The 19,651-nt window shown below is 38.1% G+C and overlaps 1 non-coding gene across 1 annotated transcript; it reads left to right on the top strand.

Moving 5' to 3' along the window:
* The first annotated feature begins 2,368 nt into the window (after window positions 1-2,368).
* LOC126058444 (U6atac minor spliceosomal RNA) lies at window positions 2,369-2,494 on the top strand. Its single transcript, XR_007513223.1, has one exon. It is a non-coding gene; the product is annotated as a U6atac minor spliceosomal RNA (small nuclear RNA).
* The last annotated feature ends 17,157 nt before the right edge of the window (window positions 2,495-19,651 follow it).

The following is a 19,651-nucleotide window of genomic DNA, read 5'->3' as shown; positions in this document are numbered from 1 at the left end:
AGTCTTTGTTTTTATCTTATTTATGGACACCTCAAGTTAAACATAGCTTTAGATATTGGAAAGCAGACTCTAGTATTAGTCTGTTGGATTTAAATGCTAGACACAGTGGATGTCAGAACTTGGTATACAGTTGCTTACCTTAAATGGATTAGTTGTTAGTAATTTAATTATTCATCAAGTCATTATGAACTATGATACAGTGTTTGTTAAGGTAATGTGAATAGCTATAACAAATGAACTTAATAAAGGTTTATTTTGTCATCTGTGTAATGTCCAAAATTGGTTCTCTTTCAATAGACAACTCTCTTCTAAGTAGTGATTCAGAGCCCTGGGCTCCTCCCATCTTTGGTTCTGCCTAAGGTTGCTGTACCCACCTGCAGGAAGCTGGCATTGCTCAGGGACATATTTTAATAGGCTTAGGGCTGGGGGGTGGCTTATATCACTTACCTTCATATTCCATTGACTAGGCCTCAGTTATACTAAACTGCAAGGGAGGCTGGGAAATGTGGTATAGTTGTGTGCCAAATGAGAAGAAAAAAGGTGTGGTGAACAGCTAGCTAGTCTCTGCACAGAAAAGTTTCCTTGTGACAAGCATTGCATATATTTAAACTTGAAACTAAAGCCCAGTGAACATGGCTTCTCATCTCCTTTTTCTATGGCAATGTGTTGACATCATAGAGCCAGGTCATTTACTCCTAACCCAGCCCTCAATGAGTACATTGCTTTGTGGGAAAAAAAAAAAAAAAAAAATTACTCAACACCAAAGATCTCTGAAGCTGCCAATCTTGAATTTTTAAGAAAGTATCATAAAGGGATCATGCCATTGTAATGAACATTTTAAGCAGAAAAGAGCAGACAATAGCATACGTATTAAAGTCAAGCAGTAATTTCTTTATATTGTATGAAATCCTGTTTTTTTTTTTCTTTTCAAATTAACTCTTGAATGTCTTTTTAAGGATTTTTTTTTTTTTTGAAATAGGAACATGAAGTTTAATTTTCTGGAGTTCTGATTTCAGACAGAAAGGCATTTGTATAAAGAGTCTTTTAGAGTGTTTATACTTGTCTCTGTATTTAGTATGTTTCTTACAAAATCTCAGGCTCTGGAGTCATAGGGCGCTCAGGGCCAGGGACTTTAGTTTAACATGAGTTTAATGGTTTGGCCCCAGCTCTCATCTGGGTTTGTACAGCAGTCATGCCTTGCATGTCGTGTAGTCATTAGTTGGCATGAGATGGTCCTGCTGCTTGTGTTGTCTTATAATTATTTGTAAGTTAGACTTCTGTAAAATGACTGTGTCCACTTGAAGAATTTAAGGGAAAACCGCTTGTGGGGACTATAGCAACTGAGAATCAGAAACTCTAGGATCCTATGTTGTAACTCTCTTACCCACTTAGTTACCTAGAATACTGATACACTTCATGATTTGAGGGCTGTCTTTATGGAAATGGTCTGTATGTTGGCCAAACCAGCTCTGAGCAATCTGTTGTAAACTTCATATTCTAACTTTATTACCAAATATTTTGCCCATTAACTTGAGGTCTTAAGTGTGTCTTAGCTTTTTTTTTTTTTTTTAACATACTGTTGTCGTCAGTAGTGACATCTATTTTAACTCATATGCTAGGAGGTAAGGTTAATAGCTTAATTTAGTTTGACAGAGTTATGCTAAATGCTTACCATGTGCCAGGCATCTGGAATCAAAGATATATAGAGATTAGCCACTTGCTGAGCCTCAGAAGACTATCAGATGACTTTTGGGTGACAAGGTGACCATATTTTGGCCAAAAAGGAGACTTAAAAGAAACTAAAAAAGTAAATATTGTAGAATGTTAGAAGAATCTAAGTGCCAAGGAGAAAAATTAATGGAAATAGAAAGTTTAAGCATGCTGGGTATTACAAATTTAAATGGGGTGATCAGGGAAGGCCTCACTGATTATGTGAAATTTGAACAAAAACTTGAAGAAGCTGAGGGAAGACCATACCAGCTAGAGAGAACAGCAATGATAAGGCCTCTTCAGCTGACATATTTGAGGAATAGCAAAGAGGCCAACTTGTGGGACTGGTCAGACTAAACAAGGGAAGCACAATAGGAAATGAGGTCAGAGAAGCTGAGTTCAGTGATGCGGACAGAAGTGAAGGGGAGCAGAGGGGAATAGGCACTGACCAGGATCATAACCAGAATTGTGTGATATCCTGGAGGCCAAGTGAAAAAAGTGTAGCAAGGAGGAGGGAGTGATGAACTGTGTCAAATGATGCTGATGGGTCATGTAAGATACAGTCTGAGAACTGATTATGGATTCAGCTTTGTACTGATTAGTGGTGGAGTGGAGAGGAAAAGCATGACTGTAATGGGATCAATAGTGAATGGAAGCAGTATTGTATGAAAGGAGAGAAGTTTAGCACTCCCCTTGACAAGGACGGAGGAAACCATTGGGCGTTACAGCATGCATAGGGTTAAGGCTTTGCTACCTACTTTATGGTATCAAACTACAGTTTTTATTTCAAGGTAACCACAAAGAAAGCTAATGAATCTACCCATCAAAATAAAAAAGAAGAAAAACATAAAATCTCAATAAACACAAAATCAACAATAATGAAAGAAATGAAAAGAATATACATAAACAAAAAGAGCTCAGCACAGAAGATTAAGTGGAACCAAGAAACTGTCAACACCACACACACAAAAGATAACAATACAACAAAATGACAGTAGTGAACTCATACCTATTGATAATTACACTGAATGCAATAGGCTTCAATGCACCAGTAAAGAGACAGAATGGATTAAAAAAAAAAAAAATGATCCATCTATATGCTCTCTATAAGAAACATACCATAAGACAAAGTCACAAACAACTAAAACTCAAAGGACAGAAAACATATATCAAGCAACAATAACCAAAAAAGAGCAGGAGTGGCAATATTAATCTCTGACAAAAAAGACTTTAAAGCAAAATCCACCTTAAAGGATAAGCAAGGACACTGTATGAGGCACCAGGAAGACATAACCATAATAAATATTTACACAATCAATGACAGGGCCCTAAAATACATAAAACAAACTCTTACAGCATTGAAAAGAGAAACAGACAATTCCATAGTAATAGTAGGAGACTTCAACACAATACTTTTGGTGAAGGACAGAACATTTAGGAAGAAACTGAGTAAAGATACAGAAGGTCTAAATGCCACTATCAACCAGCTCAACCTCATAGACATATACAGAACAGTCTATCCAACAGCAGCAAAGTATACATTCTTTTCCAGTACACATGGAATATTCTCCAGAATAGACTACATTAAAAAAAAAAAAAAAGCCTCAACAAAATCTGAAACAAGGAAATAATACAAAGCATGTCCTCTGATCACAATGCCATAAAAGTAGAAATAACAGGAACGGCAAGGAATGAAATGACATACATGGAAACTGAATGACACATTGCTTAAAAACTACCAGGTAATAGGAGAAATCAAGGATGCAATAAAAAAATTCATAGAATCAAATGAGAATGAAAACACATCATACCAAAACCTTTGGGACACAGCAAAAGCAGTGCTTAGAGGTGAATTTATAGCAATAAACACACACATCAAAAAAGAAGAAAGGGTCAAAATCAAAACATTAACCCTACAACCTGAACAAACAAAAAGAAAGCAGCAAAAGGAGCCCACAGTCACCAGAAGAAAGTAAACAATAACGATTAAAGCAGAAATAAATGAAATAGAGAACAGAAAAACAATAAAAAGAATCAAGACCAGAAGTTGGTTCTTTCAAAGGATCAACAAAATCGATAAAAGCAATTGGTCAAATTGGCAAAAGAAAAACAGGAGAGGAAGCAAATAACCCCAATAAGAAATGAGATGAGTGATATCACAACATAATCAAATGAAATAAAAAGGATCATAATCACAGAGTGGTATGAACAATTGTACTCCAACAAATGTGGAAACCTAGAGGAAACAGACAAATTTCTAGAACATACTACATACCTAACCTAACACAAACTGAAGTAAAAAAAATTAAACATACACAGAACAAAAGAAGAGATTGAAGAGGTAATAAAATTCCCAACAACAACAAAAAAAAAACCCTGGCCTGGATGGCTTCACTGGGGAGTTCTACCAAACTTTCAGAGAAGAACTCACACCAATACTACTCAAACTATTTCAGTGAACAAAAAAAGTTAGCAACACCCCTGCAGTTACTCCATGAAGACAGTATAACCCTGACACCAAAGCCAGGCAAAGACACCACAAAAATAGGAAACTACAGACCAATATCCCTTATGAACATGTTGTTGTTATGTGCTGTCGAATTGGTTCTGACTCATAGCAACCCCATAGGATAGAATAGAACTGCCCCATAGGGTTTTCAAGGAGTGGCTGGTGGATTTGAACTGCTGACCTTTTGATTAGCAGTCAAGCTATTAACCCCTACGCCACCACGGTTCCCTCAAGAACATAGACACAAAAATCCTGAACAAAATTCTAGCCGATAGAATTCAACAGAATATAAAAAAAAAAAAATTATGACCAAGTGGGATTCATACTGGATATGCAAGGATGGTTCAATATTAGAAAATCAGTCAATGTAATCCACCATATAAATAAAACAAAAGAACCACATGATCATCTCAGTCTACACAGAAAAGGCATTTGACAAAGTCCAACACCCATTCCTGATAAAAACGCTCAGCAAAACAGGAATAGAAGGAAAAGTCCTCGACATAATAAAGGGCATTTATACAAAACCAACAGCCAACACCATTCTCAACAGAGACTGAAAGCTTTCCCCTTGAAAATGGGAACCAGACAAAGATGCCCTTTATCACCACTCTTATTCAACATTGTGCTGGAAGACCTCACTAGATCGCTAAGACAAGAAAAAGAAATAAAGGGCATCCAAATTGGAAAGGAAGAGGTAAAACTGTCCCTATTCACAGATGATAGGATCTTATACAGAAAAAAAAACCCCAAAGGATTCACAAGAAGCCTACTGAAACTAATAGAAGATTTCAGCAAAGTGGCAGGATATAAGATTAACATACAAAAATCAGTTGGATTCCTCTTCATTGACAAAGAGAACTTTGAAAAGGAAATCAGGAAATCAATAGTATTTACAATAGGCCTCAAAAGATAAAATACTTTGGAATAAATCTAACCAGGAATGTAAAAGGCCTATACAAAGAAAACTACAAAACACTACTGCAAGAAATCAAAAGAGACCTATGTAAGTGGAAAAACATACCATACTCATGGATACTCAAAATCATGAAAATGTCAATATTACTCAAAGTAATCTACAGATATAATACAGTCCTAATCCAAATTCCAATGGTATTTTTTAATGAGATGGAGAAACGAATCACCAAATTTATAGGAAAGGGAAGAAGTCCTGGAGAAGTAAACATTATTGAAGAAGAACAAAGTGGGAGGCCTCACACTCTCTGATCTTAAAATCTGCTATACAGCCATGGTAATCAAAGCAGCCTGGTACTGGTACAATACACATAGACCAATGGAAAAGGGTTGAGAACTCAGATGTAAATTTACCCATTTTTTTTTTTTTTTTTTTTTATGGGCAGCTGATATTTGACAAACGACCAAAGTTCATTAAATGGGGAAAAGGTTGTCTCTTTATTAGTGGTTCTGGCATAACTAGATGTCCACCTGGAAGGATCCATACCTCACACCATATACAAAAAAACTAACTAAAAATGTATCAAAGACCTAAATATAAAAAAGTAGGGACAATGCAAGGGGCCTTAATACATGGCATAAATAGAATACAAACCATAACTAACAGGGCACAAACACCAGAAGAGAAACTAGATAGCTGGAAGCTTCTAAAAATTAAAACTTAAGCTCATCAAAAAACTTCACAAAAGAGTAAAAAGAGAACCTAAAGAATGTGGAAAAATTATTGGCATATCTGACAAGAGTCTAATCTGTAAAATCTACAAAATACTTCAACACCTCAATAACAAAAAGACAATCCCTTAAAAAATGGACAAAGGATACGAACAGACACTTTATGAAAGAAGACATTCAGGTGGTCTGCAGACACATGAAGAAATGCTCCTGACCATTTAGCCATTAAAGTCAAAACCTGTTACCCTTGAGTTGATTCCATCATTAGCCATTAAAGAAATGCAAATCAAAACTACAGTGATTAAAAAATGGGCAAAGGGTATGAACAGACACTTCACCAAAGAAGACATTCAGGCAGCTAACAGATGCGTGAGGAAATGCTCACGTTCACTGGCCATTAGAGAAATTCAAATCAAAACTACAATGAGATACCATCTTACTCCAATAAAGCTGGCATTAATCCAAAAAACATAAAATAATAAATTTTGGAGAGGTTGTAGAGAGACTGGAACACTTATACACTGCTGGTGGGAATATAAAATGGTACAACTACTATGGAAATTGATTTGGTGCTTCCTTAAAAAGCTAAAAATAGAACTACCCTACAATCCAGGAATCCCACTTCTTGGAATATATCCTAGAGAAATAAGTGCCTTCGCACTGACAGATATATGCATACCCATGTTCACTGCAGCACTGTTTATAATAGCAAAAAGATGGAAGCAACCAAGGTGCCCATCAATGGATGAATGGATAAATAAATTATGATATATTCACACAATGGAATACCACTCAATGATAAGGAACAATGATGAATCTGTGAAACATTTCATAACATGGAGGAATCTGGAGGGCATTATGCTGAGTGAAATTAGTCACAAAAGGACAAATATTGTATGAGACCACTATTATAAGATCTCAAGAAATAGTTTAAACACAGAAGAAAATATTCTTTGATGGTTACAGGGTGGGGAGGGAGGAAGAGGTGTATTCACTGATTAGATAGTAGACAAGAAGTATTTTAGGTGAAGGGAAAGACAACACACAATACAGGAGAGGTCAGCACAACTGGACTAAACCAAAAGCAGTTTCCTGAATACAGCCGAAGGCTTTGAAGGCCAGAGTAGCAGGAGCGGGGGTCTGGGGAACCATGGTTTCAGGGGACATCAAGGGCAATTGGCATAACAAAATGTATTAAGAAAACATTCTGCGTCCCACTTTGGTGAGTGGAGTCTGGGGTCTTGAACTCAGGGTCAGCTCGTGTAGAGCCTCACAGGCCACTTAAGATGCATCAATTGGTCTCAACCCACCTTGAGCAAAGGAGAATGAAGAACACCAAAGACACAAGGTAATTATGAGCCCAAGAGACAGAAAGGGCCACATAAATCAGAGACTACATCAGCCTCAGACCAGAAGAACTAGAGGGTACCTGGCTACCACCGATGACAGCCCTTACAGGGAACACAACAGAGAATCCCTGATGGAGTAGGAGAACAGTGGGATCCAGACCTCAAATTCTTGTAAAAAGACCAGACTTAATTGTCTGACTGAGACTAGAAGGACCCTGGAGGTCATGGTCCCCAGACCTTCTCTTAGCCCAAAGCTGGAACCATTCCCAAACCCAACTCTTCAGACAGGGATTGGACTGGACTATAAGACAGAAAATGATGCTGGTGAGGAGTGAGCTTCTTGGCTCAAGTAGACACATGAGACTATGTGGGCCGCTCCTGTCTGGAGGGGAGATCAGAAGGCAAAGGGGGACAGGAGCTGGCTGAATGGACATGGGGAATACAAGGTAGAGAGGAGGAGTGCTCTGTCTCATTAGGGAGAAAGCAACTAGGAGTACATAGGAATTATACAAATTTTTGTATGAGAGACTGACTTGATTTGTAAACTTTCACTTAAAGCACAATTAAAAAAAAAGTAAAAAGAAAAACTGCAATGAGATACCATCTCACCCCGACAATACTGGCACGAATCAACAATAACAATAAATAACTAATGTTGGAGAGGTTACAGAGAGACTGGAACTCTTATGCACTGCTGGTGGGAATGTAAAATGGTACAACCACTATGGAAAATGGTGTGGCGCCTCCTTAAAAAACTAGAAATAGAAATATCATATAATACAGCAATACTAGGAGTACTAGGAATATATCCTAGAGAAATAAGAGCTGTCACATGAATAGATATATGTACACCCATGTTTATTGTAGCACTATTCACAATAGAAAAAAGATGGAAACAACCTAAGCACCCATTAACAGATGAATGGATATACAAATTATGGTACATACCCACAATGAAATACTATGCAATGATAAAGAACAATGATAAATCCACCAAACATCTTACAACATGGATGAATGTGGAGGGCATTATGCTTAGTGAAATAAATCAATCACAAAAGGACAAATATTATATGAGACCACTATTATAAAAACCAAAAAAAAGGTGAAGGGAAAGGCAATACACAATATCGGGGAAATCAACAAACTTGACTAAGGGAAAGTCATAGAAATTTCCTAGACACATCCAAACACCTTGAGGGACCAAGCTGCTAGTACTGAGGTCTGGGGGGCCGTCAAGGTCAATTGGCATAACATAGGTCATAAAGAAAATATTCTATATCCTACTTTGGCGAGAGGCCATCTAAGTTACATCTATTGGTTCTATCCCATCCAGAGGAAAAGAAAATGAAGAAAACCAAAGATACAAGGAAAATATTAGCCCAAAGGACTAAAGGACCACATGAACCACAACCTCCAACAGCCTGAGCCCAGAAGAACTAGATGATGCCCAGCTACTACCACCTACTGCTTTGATAGGGATCACAATAGAGAGTACTAGACAGAGCGGGAGAAAAATGTAGAACAAAATGCAAATTCACAAAAGAAGACCAGACTTCCTGGCCTGACAGAGACTATAGGCACCCCCCAAGACTGTGGCCTGTGGACACCCTGCTAACTCAGAACTGAAGCCACTCCCAAAGCCCCTTTTCAGAAAATGATTAGACAGGCCTATAAAACAGTAACACAAATGAGGAACGTGTTTCTTAGTTCAGTCACATATATGAGACCAGACTGCAGGAAAGGATGGGAAAACTGGGTGAGTGGACATGGGTTCCTGGGGTGGAAAGGCAGAGAGTGCTGTCACATTGTGGAGATTGCAACGGACGTCACAAAGACAATATGTGTATAAATTTTTGAATGAGAAACTAACTTGGGCTATAAACTTTCACCTAAAAAACAATAAAATTACAAATAATTGCAATATAAGTAGGGAAAAAAGGAGTGAGTGGCAGCAGAGGAAGCATATCTCTTTGAGGAGTTTCATTGCAGTGGGGCGGTAGATATGGGAAATGGAGCCAAGAGAGGTTTTTTTTTTTTTTAAAAAAAAGAACAGAGAAATTGTAGCATGTTTGTATGCTGATGAGAATAATTCAGGAGAGAGAGAAATGCTGATGTCAGTGAGCTAGAAGAGAGAATAGTGGTGAGAGGGGAGAGGCTGGCCTTAAATGGGAGCATGGTCAGGGCATCCGTGGAGAGGGCAGAGTAAATGGGCGCATCTGCTGGTAGGTGGGTGATGACAGAGGTGACAGCAGGTAGAACTATCTTCTAATTGCTATTGTTTTCTCAGTACAATAGGGAGCAAGTTACAAGCTGGGAGTAGGAATGGGAGAGGATCTTTGGAACATTAAGGAAAAAGAGCAGGTGTGAAGTAATTGTGAGAGAGTGAGAGAGGATGGACCAGGGAATGTCACAGTTATTGCTAGGCAGTACTTAGGTGGTCATGGAAACAGAAGCTTTAAAGTATGGTAAGAATTGAGGTCTGTGAGAACTTGGGGTCAGCTCGTGTAGAGCCTCACAGGTCATAATAACGACTTTGGATTTCATGCTAAGTGAGATGGGCAGCCCTTGGAGGGTTTGAGCAGTGGAGTGACATAATCTGACTTAGGTTTTAAAGGGATCACTTTGACCACTCTGTGGGATATACCTGCAGGAAAGGAAGTAGGAAAACGGTTAGTTCCATGTTCTAAGTGAAAGATGATGATGGCTTGAACTGGGATGGAAGAGCTGGAGGTGGAGAGAAGGGGTTGGATCTGAGATGTATTTTGAACGTAGAGCTAACAGGATTTGCCAGTTAAAAGCGGAATATGAGAAAAAGAAAGGCACCAAGGGCGAACTTGAGGTTTAATCATGAGCAACCTATGAATGGTAGTGTCAATTACATAATCAGGTTTCTCAGCCCCCAAACCACATTTGAGACCAACACTAACTGTGCCACTAATGGTCTCACATTTTGGACACGAAGGCAACTGATTTTGGCATGAACACAGTATAAAGGAGGTCTAAGATGTGCAGTTTTTCTCAGTATTTTAGAATATTTTAATTTTCTGAGTCCAAGATTAGTTAAAAAAAAATTTTTTTTTAAGTAGGTATCAATTTAACGTAAACTCTAGAAATGTCTTCTTCTTCAACAATGACAGAATTCAGTTAATAGCCTGGAGCTAGTTAGAGTTTTCCAAACAATAAAACAAAGTGTATTTATTTTAATGGGGAAGGTCTGCTCTGTCCATTCAGTATTTTAGTGTTTTCACTTTTCCCTTCTTTAAAACTTGAGTAAAACTATAAATGTCTGAAAAATGGATATGCCACCAACTTGCAGAAGAAAGATGCCATTTTGCCTCCCCTTCCTGAAGATCAGCTTGTCTCAGTTTTCCCATTCTCTGTTTTCTTGAATTTTTACTAGGTTTCTGACTGGACCAACCCAACTACATACCCTCTTGACACTTCCTTTTTTTCCATCAGCTCACTTTCAGAACTATCAAAAAACGTTGGTGTCCTCACTCCTGCCCCCTTAAACTTAGAGATTTCAAATGTTTCCATTTAACAGCTCACTAACCAGAGAAGACCTAACAAAAAGATGCTAAAATGTTTCCCAGAAAGTGCAGTTCAGTCATTTTCTTTATTGTATTTGTAAATGGTGCCATTGGGACTAAGGGAGGAAATGAATGTATTGCAGAGGAATCTTTGTTTTGTGGCTTGGGGAGATCAAGAAGAAAAATAGTACCTGGATCTTTTATTAATGTCTTCAATTTGTTTCTTCTGGTCTGCTTTCCTCTCAGCAGGGTGAATGGTTAATTTCAGGTGAAAGGAAGCAAGTCCTTTATTGCCTTTCCCTATAATCAGGCTCTCAACATGAACTTGATGGCTCCAATTGTTGGTGTCTTAAATTGTAAACAGCTGTCAGGTTTGTGGATTGGTGCTGGGGCGGAAAAGCCCACAGTGGTGGTATTTCAGAAGCAGGGGCAATGTAGCGTACAAATCAAGGGCTTAGGCGCTGGAGTCCACTTGGGTACAGAGGCTAGTGTCATCACTGTCTAACAGACTGGGTCACGAAGTCTTTTCGTGCCTGGTGGTACATATAGTGACCGTGAAGTTTTTCAGTCTCTGGGGTTTATTGGCAAACTGTTGTACCACTGATAGTGCATGCTGCCACCAAGCAGGGGCCTTGGTGACTCTTTGAAACTGAAGGAACGGGCGTGGGCTACAAATTAGTTTTTGCAGGGTACTAGATCAGGTATCTGAATTTTTGGTAGGAAAAATAGAAATTTTAAAAAGTTTTATTCATTACACACATCTACCAATAGATCTGGAGCATAATTAGTGCTACTTCATATGTACCACTAAACACTTAGGGTAGGCTTCTGGGAGGGGCAAGGAAAAAATGCCATACTGCTTACCAAAAATTCAGACATGCGCAATGATCCATCATGCTTCCATTAATGAAAACATATGGTATCAACAAAAAATTCAAAGCAGAAAATAACTGGGTCACCAAAGGGTTAACCTCTCTGAGCCTCAGTTTACTCATCTGTAAAATAGGGGTAATTATGCTTTTGTTATAGGGTTGTTGTGAAGATAAAAACTAGGTAATATCTTAAGCCCTGCACGTAATAAATCACCAATAGTTGGTAGCTATTTTCATTTTTTAGTTCATGAATTTGTTGTTTGAGCAGATAAGGTTTAGACTGAAGAGATTGGCACTTTGCTTTCTCTGAGCGCCCCTGAAGGACTAGACCAATGGTTTGTTCTTTTTTTTTTTAATTTGTGTTCAATGGATGAGCAAACAGGTTAAGAAAGGGTAAGTGATGTGTTCGAATTCACACAGCTAGTGGAGGCAAAGGAGGTAGTAATGATTCAGTGGTGGGATTCTCCTTCCATGCAGGAGACCGGGGTTCAATTCCTGGCTGATGCACCTCATGTGCGGTCAACACCTGTCTGTCGGTGGAGGTTATTTGTTGTTATGATGCTGAGGAGGGTTCAGCAGAGCTTCCAGACTAAGATGGACTAGAAAGTAAGGTCTGGCGATCTACTTCTGAAAATCAGCCAGTGAAAACCCTATGAATCACAAATGTCTGATCTGCAACTGATCATGAGGATGGTACAGGACGAAGTGGTGTTTTGTTCCATTGTGCGAGGGGTCACCATGAGTCAGGGCTGGCTTGACAGCAGGTAACAACAATGGGGGCAGAATGAGGGTGCAAATTCCAATTGCTGTGACTCCAAACCAGGGTGGCTGCTCAGCCCAACTGCAGCAGCTTTCCGTTACCCTGCACTGCCTCCCAAGCCCACTCCTGTCTGCTCAACTGCAGGGGAGCAGAGTGAGAGACACCAGGCAATGGTACATCTCATCACTGCAAAGGTTCTGGTTGGAACTCTCTGGCTCCAGAGCACCTGACTGTCCCAAATCCCTCCTCAAAGGCAAGCTGGGAGGTTGGCACTGGCTCCACCTGCTTGAGTCACTACAGCTGACATTTGTTGATGACTCTCTGGGTGGGGTGCACGCTTCTTTTCTCCTTTCTCCCTGCTCTCCCTGCCTCCAGTCCTGCCTGCCTCTTGCCTGCCTCCTGCCCACCCTACCCCAGCAGCCAGGGTAGAGTGATCTAAGGAGCAAATGAAAAACACGTCTTTCCCTTGCTTAAAAATAATTGTCTAGATAACACATTCCTCCAGTCAAAAAATCGATGATCATGAAAAGATTTATAACAAAATGTCTTCTTCCCACTGCTATCTGCCATCTACCTAGTCCCCACCCTTCACCTTCCACATGTAACCACAGTTTTAGTTTTGTGTGTGTGTGTCTCCTTCAGAATTTTTTTTTTTTTTGGTGTGTTTTAGATGAAGGTTTACAGAACAAATTAAACAATTCATACACATATTGTTTTGTGACATCGCTTACCACCCCCATGACATGTCAACAGTCTCCCCTTTTCCACCTTGTGTTCCCCATTACCAGCTTTCCTATCCCCTCCTGCCTTCTCATCCTTGCCTCTGGACCGGTTTGCCCATTTAGTCTTGTTTTGTTTTAGGGTCTGTCTCATCTATGGTGAAGGGGGAACCTCAGGAGTGATTTCATTACTGTGTTACAAGGGTATCCGGGGGCCATGCTCTCAGGGCTTCTTCAGTCTCTCTCATATCAGTAAGTCTAGACCAATGGTTCCTAATGCGTTATCTCTAGGTCAGTGGCATCAGCATTACTGGGAAACTTGCTAGAAATACAAATTCTTGAACCCCACCCCAGATCTACTGAATCGGAAACTTTGGGGTGGGTCTTAACAATCTCTTATAACCTCTCTTGCCAGACATTTATCCACTGTAAGAAACAACTTTGGATTTTGTTGATACTCTCTATTTGCTCTTTTGTTTCTATTTTATTGTTTTCTTCTCTTACCTTTATTCTCTTTTTTCCCCCTTTGAGTTTACTTTGTAGCTTTTAGATGCCTTTTTGAATTGAATGTATTAATTATCAATTTTCAACCTTTCTTTTCCTAATATGAATTCAACTCTTTATATTTTCTTATGGGTATCACTTTAGCTGCATACTGCAAACGCTCCCATTATTTAATTCTAAATATGTCATAGTTTCCATTACAATTCTTCTTTGACCCTTGAATTATTTAGAAATATGTTTTTAGTTTCAAAATATATGAATTAAATGTTTTTATTGATTCTTAATTTTAGTGCATTACTTTAGAGAATGTGGCCTACATATCATTTCTTGGGTATTTGCTGAGATTTTCTTTATTTAATTCAAGGGCGATTTTTGGAATCGTTTCATGTGTACTTGAAAAAACTGGCATTCTCTATGTGACATGTATTTATTAAATCAAGCTTGTTTGTTCTGTTGTTCAGCTCTTCCATATCTGTCTTCATTCTTTCAATCTGTTTGAGGAATGTTAAAATATTTCACTATAATTCTGACTTGTCAGTTTTTTTGTAACTCACCAACATATGATTATGTATTTTCAGGTTATCTGGTTAAGTGAATATAGCCAAATGGCTATAGGGGTGGGTACAGATGTAGAAAATAAGGATTTGGCAGGTGTCAAACACCAGAGATAAAATCCAGACAAGAGCAGAGGAAGAAAAGCTTTTTTCAGATTAAAGAGGTGACACAAGAGAAGTGCCAGGTCATGCCTGCCAAGTCAGTGAGAGGTAGACCCAAGCTAGGGACTCTGTGCTATAGGAGGAGGGAGTGCGTGGGAGTGGAGGGGGCCAGGATGAAGTCAGCCGATGTAACTAGGGGTTGATTGTTTTTAACTGCTACTGTATCTGTGTATGGAGTCCCTGGTGCTGCAGATGGTCAAACACTGAGCTACTAACCTGAAGCCTGGCAGTTTGAACTCACCTAGTGGCACCCCAGAAGGCAGTCCCGGAGGTCTGCTTCTGAAAGGCCACAGCCGTGAAAACCCTGTGAAGTACAGTTCTAATCTGAACATGCGGGGTTGCCATGAGTTGGAATCAGCTCCATGGTAACTGCTATAAATGTGTATTTCTTTGAAAGGAGTTAGATTTGAAAGTTGCTATCTGCATTGGGTCCTGCTAGGAAGGAATCCTTTGTGTTGACTGAAGTACATCAGAGCAACTTCTAACATTTAATTTATTTCTACCCACACTTTTATTTTGGAAGGACATTCCTGATTTTTTTGTATACTTCTTTTTAAAATCTTGATATCATGTTTCATATTGCCTTTTGTATTTGGTGGCCCAGGAGGATGAATTATTCCAATTGTTTTACTTAACCGACTGTTATCGTCTGGAGGGAACTTTAGCAAGTTCAACTTACCTGGGTAGCCTTTCCCTCTGAGATTTTGTTTCTGGTCAACTTCACTGAGCAGGAATCTTCCTAAAATAGTACTCAGCTTATCTGTAGAGGAAACCTTTGCATCTTAAATAAAACACTCAGCTAGCAGGGTCATGCCTGGCTCTGTTTCTCTTCACCAGTGCTTCTAGATCCATTTGCCAAGCCTGAGCTTGCAGACTCAGACATTTTGGAGGAATACTAAAAGTAAGTGTGCTTTTCACTGAATGTGAAAATAGCATTTTGTTGAAGGCTATTTTGCGCATTGGCTCCAAAGTAGTTTACTTTGGGGAGCAGAGACCAAGTCTGAGATATTAAAGACTGAAAGGAAACTACCTTTCTCTCTCTTTTTTAAGTACATATAGCTATAAGCAATTGACAAAAGGATGTTTGTGATAAAAACTATTCTTCGACTCTGACAGTGACATTCTCTGCGGTAAAATATGTCATTCTCTCATAAAAAATCATAGAGAGTACATAAACCTTCTCCTCTAATTTCTTTATTTCTTTCAGGTCCCTTGATTTTGGGTGAAAAAAAGCAAGCAAAGTTTATGGTGAGGTTTATTTTAGTAAAGTAGACAAGTACCCAACTGATTCAAGAATCTGTTCTTTCCCAAATCCATACAAACATTTATCTCCTTTATTTAGTTTATGCAAACGAAAGAGACTCGTGGGAGTGTGTGTGCCAAATACTCTGTATAATTGCACAGTTTTAAATTTCAGGATTCTAGTAAAGATTCAGTATCTAAGATGATGTGACATTTTTAGTTCCCCAAAACCTTATAACAAGCTTTACAAATTCTGCAGTTGAGTCTCTTTCCTCTTTGGTTATTTTCACGCCATCAGATTTTGCTGCTCCTTTTTTTTTTAATTCTTCATGCTCATGTGTAGATCTAGTGCCAAATCCCTTCTATGAATATCCGCTCTTTTTCCAAATTCAAAAATGTAGACTCGAAATGATTAAATTAAACAGCAGTTAATCCGAGAGTTAAGTTTTCAGGGGAGGAAAGAAGAAGAGTCCAATTAGATAGCATTCACTTTAAAATTATTAATTATACCACCTCCAGAATAACATAACCCAAGTGTACTCACCAGACTTTGATTGGAAGTCTCTTTGAAAAATTCCTCAGAATTAATTTTAAACTCAGGTTCTTTCCAGGGAAGGTCCTTAATGCTGGGGTTTCAGGCCGACTTCCTGTTACTGTTCCCACATATAACTTGTTTTTGGTTGTCAGCAACTTTTCTCCTGCCAAATTGAAAGTGGTCTAGTTATCCTGCTTGTGTTGGTAGAGTGTGAACCTTCTTAGCTTGCTTGTACATACTTAGCTGGGAATGGCCATGCTGTTTTCTCTACACCTCTACTTCTGTCCATCTGACAGAGGGCAAAACAACCCATAGCTTCCATACACTTTACCTGACAAAACGTCTTTAAGCTGGCTAGAGGTTGTCCGTTTAAAATACAGTGCTTGTCCATAATATTCACTAAGGAAAATTATCTATACCCTCACTTCTTTCCCTAACAACTTATTAATTGAAAGTAAGAAATTTATATAAAATTAAAGGTCTAAAACTTGTTTGGTCACTAAATTGTCTGGAACACCTATAGTTTGAATGCACGTTGCTCAACAATGTAGGTGATACCACATTGCACAAATTAGGAGAGATGAGACGTGTACACTAGCAACTACAATTCCAAGCAGTAGGCAACAAGGACCCTACGGAACAGTAGAGACAGTAAGTGTTAACAAAGTGATACTTCCTGGCCAGGGAAGGCTTCTAAAGTAAGTTGCATTTGTGTTAAGCCTTAAGAGGTGGATAGGAAATATCAATGAACATTTAAGTTCTACTGGACTACTTTATGTTGTGTTTTCATTTTAATTTAACTTAAGTATTTTCTGATTTCTCTCTTGATTTCTTGATCCATTGATTGTTTAGTAGACTGTTATTTAATTTCTACATATTTGGGTATTTTTCCAGTTTTTCTTTTGTTATTAATTTCTAATTTCACTCCATTGTTGTTAAGAAAGATATACTTTGTATGATTTCAATCTTTTTAAAATTTCCTTCCTCAATTCCTCCATTACAGGTTTTTTTTTTTTTTTGTACTCAGTTGATTTTTTTGTTGTGTACATTCTTCTTTCCTTTTCTGTATACTTTTTAGTTATTTTCTTAGTGGTTACCTTGGGGATTACAATTAACATCTTCATCTTGCAACAACCTAATCTGAATAATATCAATTTAGTTTCAATAGTATTCAAACTATACATCTCCATTCCTCCTTTTTTATAACATTGTTGTAACAGATTACATCTTTATACATTGTGTGCCCATTAACATAGATTTATAATTATTGTTTTACGCATTTGCCTTTTAAATCCTATAAGAACAACAGAGCAGTTACAAATAAAAAATACAACAATGCTTGGTGCTTTATTTGCCTGTGTAGTTACCTTTACCAGTGTTCTTTATTTCTTCATATGGCTTTGAGTTACTATCTGGTATCCTTTCATTTCGGCCTAAAGGACTTCCTTTAACATTTATTGTAGAGCAGGTCTAGTGGTAACAAATTCCCTTAACTTTTGTTTATCTGGGAATGTATTAGTTTCTCCTTCAGATTTGCAGGATAGTTCATCAGATATAGAATTATGGGTTAACAGTTTTTCTCCTTCAGTATTTTAAAGATGTTGTTGCATTGCCTTCTGGCCTCCATAGTTTCCGATGAGAAATCAGCCCTAATCTTGTTGAAGCTCCTTTATTTATGATAAGTCTTTCCTCTGTCGCTGCTTGCACAATTCTCTCTTTGTCTTTGTCCTTCAACAGTTCAACTATAATGTGTCTTGGTGAGGATCTCTTTGAGTTTATCTTGCTTTGAGTTCACTGAGTTTCTTGAATGTGTTCTATCAGATTTGGAAAGTTTTCAACCATTATTTCTTCAAATATTTTTTTCTGCAACTTTCTCTCTCTCTCTCCTCCTTCTGGGATTTCCTAATGCGTATGTTAGTCCACTTGATGGTGCTCCACAGGCCATTCAGGCTCTATACCTTTTTTTTTCATTCTTTTTCTTTCTATCCCTCAGACTTGATAATTTCAAGTATCTTATCAAGCTTGATGATTCTTTCTTCTGCCTACTCAAATCTTTTGTTCAACCCCTTTATTGTACTTTTCAGTTCTTATACTTTTTCGCTCCAGAATTTCTGTTTGATTCCTTTATATATCTGTCTCTTTATGATATTCTCATATTATACTTTTTTCTTGATTCAGAGTTTGCTTGATTGTTATAAGCCTTTGACTGTTTTCCAGAGTTCTGAACACTGAAGAAGATGATCCCAAGATTGGGTTAAAAAATCCTTCCTACTAATTTTTAACTATTATTAACTTATTCCAAACCCTAAACTCTTCACAGATCTCCATTAAAACTGTTCCTGTTACTCCTTGCTGTTTCTTTTAATTTAAATATAAAATCCCTCTGGGAGCATTTGTAGAACTCTGAAAACAACAGCCCTTAAATCAATGATCATATAATGATGATTGTTACTATGCTAGCTTCTGTATGTACATTATCTACTTATCCTCACACTCTCCCCATGAGATAGGCACAATTACTATCCCTGTTTTACCAATATAAGAAGACTTTCCTTGGTTATACACCTGGTATATAACACAATTTAAGGGCACATATTTTCAAAGGGAAGTGCAACAGAATGGTAGCTAAGAGCTTCAGTGCTGCGGTCAGATAAGATGGCTCTGGTATTTCCCAGTATGTGACCATCAGTAAGTTGTTAATTTCTCTGGACTTCAGTTTCCTTATCTGTAAAATGGGTTAGAAATATCCATCTTGTAGGTCCATTGTAGCTATTATGAGAATAATAACCATAGAAGTGACGGATGATAAGTGCTCAATAAGTCACAGCTATTAATGAATAAATTAACGAGTCAAATGAGCTGTTCTGAGAGGTTCTGTTTTTAATTCTATATAGGCTTTTCATGAATTAAAACTCTTGTTATATATTATTTCATAAAAATGTATGTCCATTGTAGAAATATTAGGAAATCAAGCAAGCAAAAGGGGAGCGGGGGAGACACCTTAAATTCTACAACCAAGAGAACTTGCGGAATTTTTTTTCCTAGCCTCTGTGTTTTTTCTATACACATACACACACACAGACAACACACACACAAACATATATTGTTTACAATAGGACCTTATAATTATTGTTTTTTAATTGCATTTTCATTCAGTAATGTTAATATTTTCTATTTTGCTATAGTATTGCTTTTATGCTTGCAAACAGATACTTATGGTCATAGCAATACCATAAGTAACACCATTAAAGATAAATCAGGCCCTTGCTACAGGGTCATGTATGATTCAAAAACTTACTATTTTACATCAGATAATTTATTTTTATGGGAAAGGCTTATTCTCACCTTACAAAGAGTAGAGTTAAGGCAATGAAGCAGGAAGTGGCTTGCCTGCCAGAAGTCAGTCAGAGACATTCTTCTGGCTCACTCATGAGGCTCAGAAGTTGAGCTTGTTGAGAGACACAAAAGAGGCCTAGGTGGGAAGCCCTGGGGATGCTTGCACTCGAAGGGGGAGCTAATGTTGAATGGAGTCCTAGGGCCAGGACAGAATGGAAC

Source organism: Elephas maximus, chromosome 14 (assembly GCF_024166365.1).
Source record: "Elephas maximus indicus isolate mEleMax1 chromosome 14, mEleMax1 primary haplotype, whole genome shotgun sequence".
NCBI lineage: Eukaryota > Metazoa > Chordata > Mammalia > Proboscidea > Elephantidae > Elephas > Elephas maximus.
Note: the sequence above shows the minus strand (reverse complement) of the source record. Positions and strands in the feature narration are given on the sequence as shown.